This window comes from Sphaeramia orbicularis, chromosome 9, assembly GCF_902148855.1.
Source record: "Sphaeramia orbicularis chromosome 9, fSphaOr1.1, whole genome shotgun sequence".
Classification (NCBI taxonomy): domain Eukaryota; kingdom Metazoa; phylum Chordata; class Actinopteri; order Kurtiformes; family Apogonidae; genus Sphaeramia; species Sphaeramia orbicularis.
Window position 1 is genome coordinate 6,930,547 of NC_043965.1, and position 10,106 is coordinate 6,940,652.

A 10,106-nucleotide genomic window follows, 5' to 3' on the forward strand; every position below is an offset into this window, starting at 1 on the left:
GAGAAGTCATTCCATAAACATGGCAACCAACATAAATATTGTGTTTATTTACAGACCTATTCATTATTATTCTATATTACCCCTCTATCTCCTACTAAATTAAAAAATTATTGGGTTGCCTGGCGTGTCCACACATACCGTGACGCTTCTTTTAAAACTCTTCTTCTTTGCTTGTTGTGATGTGTGTCAACATCTGTTTTTTTTAATTCACGTGACTAATTGCTGAAAAAGGTCCTTTCATTGCAGTTTTGCCTGATACACCATTTGCACTATGCCTGAAAAACCACCTCTTACCACAGCAAAAACTTTAAATTGAAAAACGAGAGTGCAAAAAAGAAAATGTGCATTAAATTGACAAAATGAGCCAAAAATTAAGGAATTAACCAAGAGAATTTAAAAAAAAAAAAAAAAAAATCAAGAAAATTAAAAAATAATTAAAGTAAAATTAAGAAAATAAATTAACAAAATGAATTTTTAAAAATGGATATCATCATGAAAGATAAAACTATAAAGTAATCATAACATTAAAAATAAAATGAAGGAAATAAGCATTAAATCAACAAAATTTGCAAAAAAAAAAAAGTATATATGTATATACAATGGATCTCGTCAACAACAATGAAAAATTTTTTTAAATTATGAACAAAAGTAATCATAAAATGAAGAAAATGTGCATTAAACTGAGAAGAGTTTTCACAAAATTGTCCTTTTTCCATTGGGTAAACTTTTATGTGCAAGTTATATTCGCGCAATTTGAGGGTCAATGGAAAAACGAGTAATTTTTCCCCTTTTGTCAAAACATAATACCTTATTTTCCCACATAAAACCCTTCCAAAGTGTTTCCTTCTGTATTTTTGATGCTAATATTTACAGCAATAAGAATGGAAGTGTGGAAATTTGCAGTTCCATCATTTAAGTAGGAAAAAAAAAAGTGTGTTTGTTTCATGTACTGATAATGATGAGATTTACTCCTTTTGGGCTGACTTTCATGTCAAATCGGTCAGTGTTACAAAAGCACTGACTCTCTTTTCTGACATTTCCTCCCTGTTCGGAACGGCTTCTTACAAAACCCAGCAGTAAAAACGATCCTGTACTCTGACAGAAAATCGAGGCGTTCTCTTCCAAACCCACATCTGAAGGTCAGAGATGACAGACGAGCTTTATTATACACAAGGAAAATGTCAGTCGCATTTTCCTCAAGACTCGGCTACAGCTTTTTTGTTATTTTATTTTTTTGTTTTTTTGCAGTCAGAGGCCGAGAGCAGTCATCTGGGCTGATTTATGGAAGTACATGGATGGGAAAGGACGCTCCATGTGGGTTTATAGGTCGACAGGTGAAGGAAACTGTAAAGCTGTAGAATAAACTGATTTGAAAATGAGGTTTATCTCCCATCACCACTACTTGTGTTGAATGAAATCTGGTGTAAAACCTCATAAAATTATTGCAATAAATCTAATATCGTCTGAATAAAAGGGTTAAAGACGTGTTAAGAGCAAAGGGAGGTCACACTAAATACTACAACAGCCTTGAATCGACAAAATGTGCAAAAAAATTCAAGAATTAATCAAGAGAATTAAGAAAAAATAATCAAGAAAATGAATAAAAATGAAAATAAAATGAAGAAAATAAGCATTAAATCAAGAAAATGAAAAAATATGTATATAATAGATCTCATCGAATATATATATATATATATATATATATATATATATATATATATAAAAACAATTATGAACAAAAGTAATCTAAAATGAAGAAAATGTGCATTAAATTGACAAAATGAGCCAAAAATTAAGGAATTAAGCAAGAGAAATAAGAAAAAATAACCAAGAAAATGAAAAATGAAAATAAGCAATAAATCAACAAAATGCAAAAAAATATATAATGGGTAGCATCAAGAAAGATATGAAAAATTCTAAATTATGAACAACAGTCATTGTAAAATGAAGAAAATGTGTGTTTAATCAACAAAATGAGCAAAACAAAATATAATGGCTCTCATCAACAAAGATAAAAAAATGACAATTATAAACAAAAGTAATCATAAAATGAGGAAAATGTGCATTAAATTGACAAAATGAGCAAAAGATTAAGGAATTAACCAAGACAATTAAGAGAAAACAATCCAAAAAATGAATAAAAATAGAAATAAAAAGAAGAAAATAAGCAATAAATCAACAAAACACCAAAAATATAAAGGATAGTATCAAGAAAGATAGAAAAAAACAGAATTATGAACAACAGCCATTGTAAAATGAAGAAAATGTGTTAAATCAACAAAATGAGCAAAAAATTAAGGAATTAATCAAGAGAATTAAGAAGAAAATAATCAAGAAAATGAAGAAAAATAAAAAATAAAATGAAGAAAATAAGCATTCAATTAACAAAATGAAAAAAACTTATAATGATATCATCAAGCAAGACAACATTTAGACAAAAATGAACAAAAGTGATCATAAAATAAAAAATAAAATGAAGGAAATAAGCATTAAATCAACAAAATGGGCAAAACAAATTAAGGAATTAGTTGAGAATATTAAGAAAATTCTCATACTAAATATTAATACTTGACTCCATGGCAATAAATAAATAAAAATAAAAAATAATTACTATAACTACTCCTACCCCTACCACTAATAATAATAATAATAATACATATTATTATTATTATTATTATTATTATTATTATTATTATTAATACTACTACTACTACTACTAATAATAATAAAAGTGTGCGTCTGCAGAGTAAAGCCCACCAGGTTGTGGTCTATAATGTGTTCTCTCCTCTTTCTGCTCAGTTCCGTCTCCTCTACTGGTGTTTCCCGGTGGGAAAATCGCTCACACTTGTTGTTTTGTTGCATCTTTTCACCTCTGATGGTATTTTCTCAGACACCTGAGCCCTCCGCTCTGAACATAATTAGGCCCCAGCTATTGATATGAAACCCCTTCAGCTTCTCCTGTCAGTCGCCCCTTAACACGCTACAGAAACAGAGAGACGCTGGTCGCTATGACGACGGCCATAGCAACCGAGGAGGCGTGACATCATCGGGGGAGTGAGTCACCGCTCGACTGCACGAGTCAAGGATGGGAGGTTTGATCAGAGGAAGGAAGACAGACGGATGAGAAGGAGATGCCGATGCTCCACACATTTTTGTTATGAAATGGACAGAGTTTATTTTAGTTTTTTAATGTGTATTAATGTTATGAAAAGGACAAAGTTTATTTTAGTTTTTTAATATGTGTATTATTGTGATGAAATGGACAGAGTTTATTTTTGGTTTTTGATATGTGTATTATTGTTATGAAATGGACAGAGTTTATTTTTGTTTTTTAATATGTGTATTATTGTCATAAAAAGGAAAGAGTTTGTTTTTGTTTTTAATATGTGTATTATTGTTATGAAAAGGACAGAGTTTATTTTAGTTTTTTAATATGTGTATTATTGTTATGAAAAGGACAGTTTATTTTGGTTTTTTAATATGTATATTATTGTTATGAAATGGACAGAGTTTATTTTAGTTTTTTTAATGTGTATTATTGTTATGAAAAGGACAGAGTTTATTTTAGTTTTTTTAATGTGTATTATTGTTATGAAAAGGACAGAGTTTATTTTAGTTTTTTAATGTGTATTAATGTTATGAAAAGGACAGAGTTTATTTTAGTTTTTTGATATGTGTATTATTGTTATGAAATGGACAGAGTTTATTATAGTTTTTAAATATGTGTATTATTGTGATGAAATGGACAGTTTATTTTTGTTTTTTAATGTGGTTATTATTGTTATGAAATGGACAGAGTTTATTTTTGGTTTTTGATATGTGTATTATTGTTATGAAATGGACAGAGTTTATTTTAGTTTTTCTGATATGTGTATTATTGTTATGAAATGGACAGTTTATTTTAGTTTTTTAACATGTGTATTATTGTTATGAAAAGGACAGAGTTTATTTTAGTTTAATATGTGTAATATTGTTATGAAATGGACACAGTTTATTTTCATGTGTAATGCTGCAGCAAAATGGACAGTCTATACTTGATATGTACAGCCATTTTGTGTTGTGTGCATAGTCAGAATCTATTTTTATAAATTAAACTTCATCCCGCTCCTTTTTGAATGGTTTACTTTCTTTTCATATAATTCTTTTGTTGTTTGATTTTATTGCAATATTTGAAATACATAAATAAACAACAAATAAACAAACCCTCAAATTGTCCAAATATAACTTGAGCATAAAAATTTGCCTGATGGAAAAACGACAATTTTGCCCAAATTCTCATTTTTCAATGAAAAGTTTTGGCGCTTGCAAGAGGTGGTTTTTCAGGTGCAGTGAAATTGGTACATTACACAAAACAGCGATGGAAAGACCTTTTTGCGCAACTAGATTCACAAGTACAAAAAAAAGCAGGTTGACAGACGTTACAACAAGTGAAGAAGAGTTTTAAAACAAACACGGTGCCACTACTGTCACTTTTTTCCCATTTGTCAGAACATATAGAACATATTTACCCACATGAACCCTTTCCAAAGTGCTTCGTCCTGTATTTTCTGATGCTAATGTTCATTCACACACAGTTAATCTATGCAAAGCTTTTACGACCAGACGGAGACAATGGACGCTCTGTTTCCCTGAGGTTCAACCGAGGCACCGACGAAGCTCATCTGACCTCAGAGACAGAGTAAAACCAGGAGGGATGAGCCTCGACTGCTGAGCCCAGAGTCTACATGTTTTAGATTTAACCCTTTAACCCAGGGCTGTCAGACTCATTTTAGATCAGGGGCCATATTCAGCGAAATTTCATCTGCAGTGGGCCAGACCTGAAAAATAATAACAGAATAACCTATAAATAATGACAAGTCCAAAATTTTGTCTTTGTTTTAGTAACACCCCCCCCCCCCCCAATTAAATACTTACTTTTATAAACTATCCAAAAAAAAAAAAAAAAAACCCTGAAAAAACTGAAATTTAAATTAAAAAACGCAAGAAAATTTAGTGCAATTTTAACAATATTATTCCGCAACTTCTCATTTGTCCATGTGCATTCTGGACCAGATCTACACAGACACTAAACACTGAAGAACAGGCAGAAAAATAGTTCAAATTGGGCTTAATTTTCTTTAGACATTTCAGGTTGTTCATATTTGTTCAGGTTATTCACATTTTAGTGTTACGGGATAGTTTGTCAATGTAAATATTTTCATAATTTAATGTTATTTTTTGCACTAGAACAAAGAAAAAAAAAGTTGTTAATTATAGATTTTTTGGCTTAATTGGAGATTTTTTTTTGGCTTGATTCAAGATTTTTTTTTTTACTTAATTGAAGATTTTTTTTTTCCTTTTTTGGCTTAATTCAAGATATTTTTTACTTAATTGAAGATTTTTTTGGCTTAATTGAAGATTTTTAAATTCTTTTTGGCTTAATTGAAGATATTTTTTGGCTTAATTCAAGATTTTTTTCTTTACATAATTGAAGATTTTTTTTTTTTGCTTAATTCAAGATGTTTTTTTACTTAATTCAAGATTTTTTTTATTTAACTGAAGATTTTTTTGTTTTTTGCTTAATTCAAGAATTTTTTTTACATAATTGAAGAATTTTTTTTGGCTTAATTGAAGATTTTTTTTACTTAATTGAAGATTTTTTTTAAATTCGTTATTTAAACATAAATTCGGCCCTCCGTTCCATTAGCATTGTCTGCCATCGTGTGCACCTTACTAGATTGCCAGTTCACTCCGACTTAGCCAACAGTATGATTGATTTAACTATCTACAAAACGATATTAAACTCAAACAAGAAATGATTAAATCATGTAACTGAAACAAGAAAACGCTGAAATTATGTTAAATTGAAACAAGGAAGTACAATGAGTGTGTTTTATTTACAGTGCAAGAAATGAACAAGTCATTCTGTAGTGGTTTCTCTGGTTTCACAGCAGAATGTGCGACAGTATTAAACTGAACTGTGTCAGTGAAGGAGTAGTTCTCAAACTAGCTGTCAATCAAATGGGATTCAGCCTTTCGACTGATCCTCCAATCAGCACGTGGAAGCCTGGCGTCCAGCCCGGCCGAGCTCCGCCCACAGCTCCATTCACCCCCAGAGAAGCCGGGCGTCCGGGGGCGGGACAAAACCGTGGCATTTATCCAATTACCGTCCAGTTTTGAGGCAATGAAAAAAACTGTTCCACTCAGTCCCATTGAAGTGCATGGACGTCTACGGACAAATGCACTGAGCAGAGATCGAATGAGAAAACAGAGACGTGGGAATGGAGGAGAAGTGAACAACATCCAGTCTGTTGATTTGTGATAAAGCTGATTCTGAACGAACTCGTCTGTGAGATGAACGTGTTGTAACACATTTGTAGTCAATAAAATGTCAACACAACCGTACATATTTAACCATTTAATTTCAGTAACTTTAGGGGAGCTTCCCTTTCAGTCGATGAGAAATCACCTCTGGTTCCAGTTCACAGTTCTTGTTCAACATCCTAAATCTCCTCATTCTGACTGTCTTATTTAGTCAAAACCTGTCAAACTTCAGTACCTCTCTTTGTCTTTTTCTGTTATTCCACCCTATTTTGACGCTAAAACACACAGTAAAGCAAAACAAATGAAGAAAAGCAGCTCTAGTACAGAATAAAACTATATGAAACACAACAAAAATGTCCCTTTCCTATTTGTTTTACACAGGACGACTCTGCTCAGTGCCACTAAATCTAAGATATTACAAAAAAAACAGATGCTGTGCCTCTTTTTTTTCCCATTGTTGTGATAAATTACAGCTGTAATTCTATTAATGTGCAGCCACAGCGTCTCATTTCCAGAACTGTTCACAGTCGCAGTCATCTGCTGTTTTTGCAGAGTCATGGGCCTATATTCATTTATTCCATACATTTACATGCACATGCAGTATTTTTCAGCATTTTTCATGTTCTATTAAGTTAAAAAATTAATATACGGTAAGCATGTGCACATTAACAAAAACACACACGAACTAAAAGGCTTCTATAAGTAAAGGTCAGTATTTTCACCCAAACATCCAGTGTTGACCAACAGCAACTACTGATCTAAACTGTTTAATACCTGTTGATCCATTTATCCTATTAATACATGTCAATAATTGGTGTAAAATACAGTTATTCATCTTTTCATGGTCATCAGATATGACCCATTTGGACGTTCAGAGGCTCCGTAGTTACCATGGAAACACTGTTATCTTCTACAACAGTGAGCCCGTTTACATGCACACCAATACTCTGATCATTATCCGATTTCTGGAGTTTTCAGGTTATTCAAGTGATCATGTAAACAGGATAATCTGATAAACTTTATCCGATAACGGCAGTAATCTGATTAGGAGAAATCGGATTAACACACCTAGATTTCTCCCCAATACTTCGATGTCTTCACGCATGTATACAGGCTAATGTGATTTATTTTGTTCTTTTACATCTGCGCATGTGTAAGAAAAAAAAAAAAAAAAATCAATATAAATGGAAGTTATGCAGCGACATGAGCCTAAGGACAAAGGTAAACAAACACGGTAAAGACTCACTTCTGGAGTGAAGAGGAAACAAATTTCATGCCAGAACAAATGAAACTGTCAACATCAAATACAGGAACTGCAACAGATTCCAAAAGTTGTCCTTTAGAACAGGGGTGTCAAACTCATTTTAGTTCAGGGGCCACATCCAGCCTAAATTGATATAAAGTGGGCCACACCAATAAAATAATATAAATAATAGGATAAGAACTTTTGAGTGTAAAAAGTAAATTCCGTAATGAAAATTTTTACATCTATGAATTTTACTTGAACATAACATAAACAAATATTAATAACTTGAAAATTCTTTAGTAAAATAAGTGCAATGTTAACAATATTATGCCTTAGTGTATTATTTATACAAGTGAATCACAACTTAGAGATCACAGTGGATCTACAAATACGTAAAACATTAAATAACAGGACAAATATTATTAAAATTCCACATACTTCTCTTAAGACATTCCAGATATTCACATTTTTTGTTAAAGGCTAGTCTGTAAATGTAAACATTTTTGTGTAATTTTACTTTTTTACACTAAAACAAAGAGACAAATTTACAGTTCTCATTATTTATAGGTTATTATGATAGTATTTTACTGGTCTGATCCACTTTAGACTGAAATGACCTAAAATGATTTTAACATCCTTGATTGTTAATATTTTCAGTGTAATTTTTGCATTTTACAATTTCATCCCAGGGGCCGGACTGAACCCTTTGGTGGGCCGAATTTGGCCCCCGGGCTGCATGTTTGACACCTGTGCTTTAGAATATCCGAAACCAGACCGGATGTTTTGAAAATAACAGGAAGTGTACGTTTTATGTCATGACGTACGTACATACTCCGAAGAAATCAAATAACGGACTGAAACATGTAAACCAGGGTTTTTCCATTATCGCATTTCTGAAGCATCGTATCCGATTGTGGCAATTATCGGATTACTCCCAGTTATCGGATTTTTCTGGTCATATAAACAGGCTCACTGATTCACCAGTAAAACCCATGGAGTTGATTTGAACTCCATGGGTTTTACTGGTGAATCAGTGGGGTTCAAATCATGACTAAAGCATATAAAGACAATAATATCAGGATAATCTCAGCATTATATAAAGCCTTGATAAATTTAAAAGTGAACAGTTCCAGAGGCATCAGCAATGTTGGAGAGAATGCAGGGAGATGGATGTTGACCATTCTCATGTTTTTTTGGAAATGTTCAAAACTTTCGGAATATTGGGAAATGATCTGCAATGTCCTATGTCAAGTATTAGGATATACAATTCCAAAGAAACCTGAAATTCTTTATTTATGCAACTTTGGTGATGGCACTATACGTGAATACGATAAATATTTGGTAAAGGTGGTGTTGATAGCTGCAAAAAAATGTATAACAAGGAATTGGGGTAAGATGAACGTACCATCAAAGGATCAATGGTTAACTACGATTGAGGACATATTTCTAATGGAAAAACTAACACACAGATTGAGCATACAAGAACCACAAATGAGCAAAAAGTGGAAAAAATGGACATTATATAAGCAAATAATTGATAAGACTGTGCTACCCAGACCTATTTATGTTGTTGTGTTTTCTTTTTGTTGTTGTTCTTTTAAAACTAATAAAATATAAGTTACAAAAAAACAAAACAAAACATGGAGCTGGATCAGTGACAGTGGATGGACACACTGGGTTTGTATTAAATAAATAAAATGTATAAAAGATTATAAAATAATACATAACCTGAAAAAAATAAACAAAAAGTTGACTAAAATGAAGGAAAAAAGAATAAAATAAGTAACAAAATGAACAAAAACAGCCAAAGTGGTCAATAAAGTGAACTAGAACAGTGGAGACACTTGTTTTTAGCTTCAGTTATTGGTATATTTTGCTGAAAAAGTCACTTTTTCTTCAGTTTTCTCTTTTTCCGGTAAAATAACCCTCAACTTTAATCTGAGCTTTTATGAACATCTACATGATCAGTGAATTAAATATAGGAAAATACATGGTTTACACTGAAAAAACACAAAATACAGAGGATAACATGATAATAAATGGTGATAAATCACTTAAGAAATGTTAAATAGAGAGAAAATATCATGTGAGAAAAGTATTTCTGGGTCTGTATGGGTGAATCCATCTTGAAGTCTCTCTGCGTATATTTATTATGCTGAGCTCCTTAAGACTTCTTAAGATGATCCCACAGAGCTGCTATAATATTCTTATTTTTACTGACGTGTTCAGTTTTTAATGCTGTTTACAGATTCCAGCTGATGCCCTGTCCACACTAATGAGGAGCTTTTGCCTAGTTTCTATTTTTCTCATTCACATTTTCTCTTCCAAACTTTTTCCAGAGGTACATTTTTTAGAAACTGTGCATTTATGGTCACACTCCATTTTGTTCATGTCTGTTATGTGTTTGTGCGATGCACCTGAAACATCTAATCCAGGTGTATAAATAGGGATGGGACTCGATAAGAATTTAATGATTACAATTCTATTATCGATTTTGCTTATCGATCCAGTTCCTTATCGATTCTCATTGGGTGAAGGAATAAAAGGGTACAAGTGG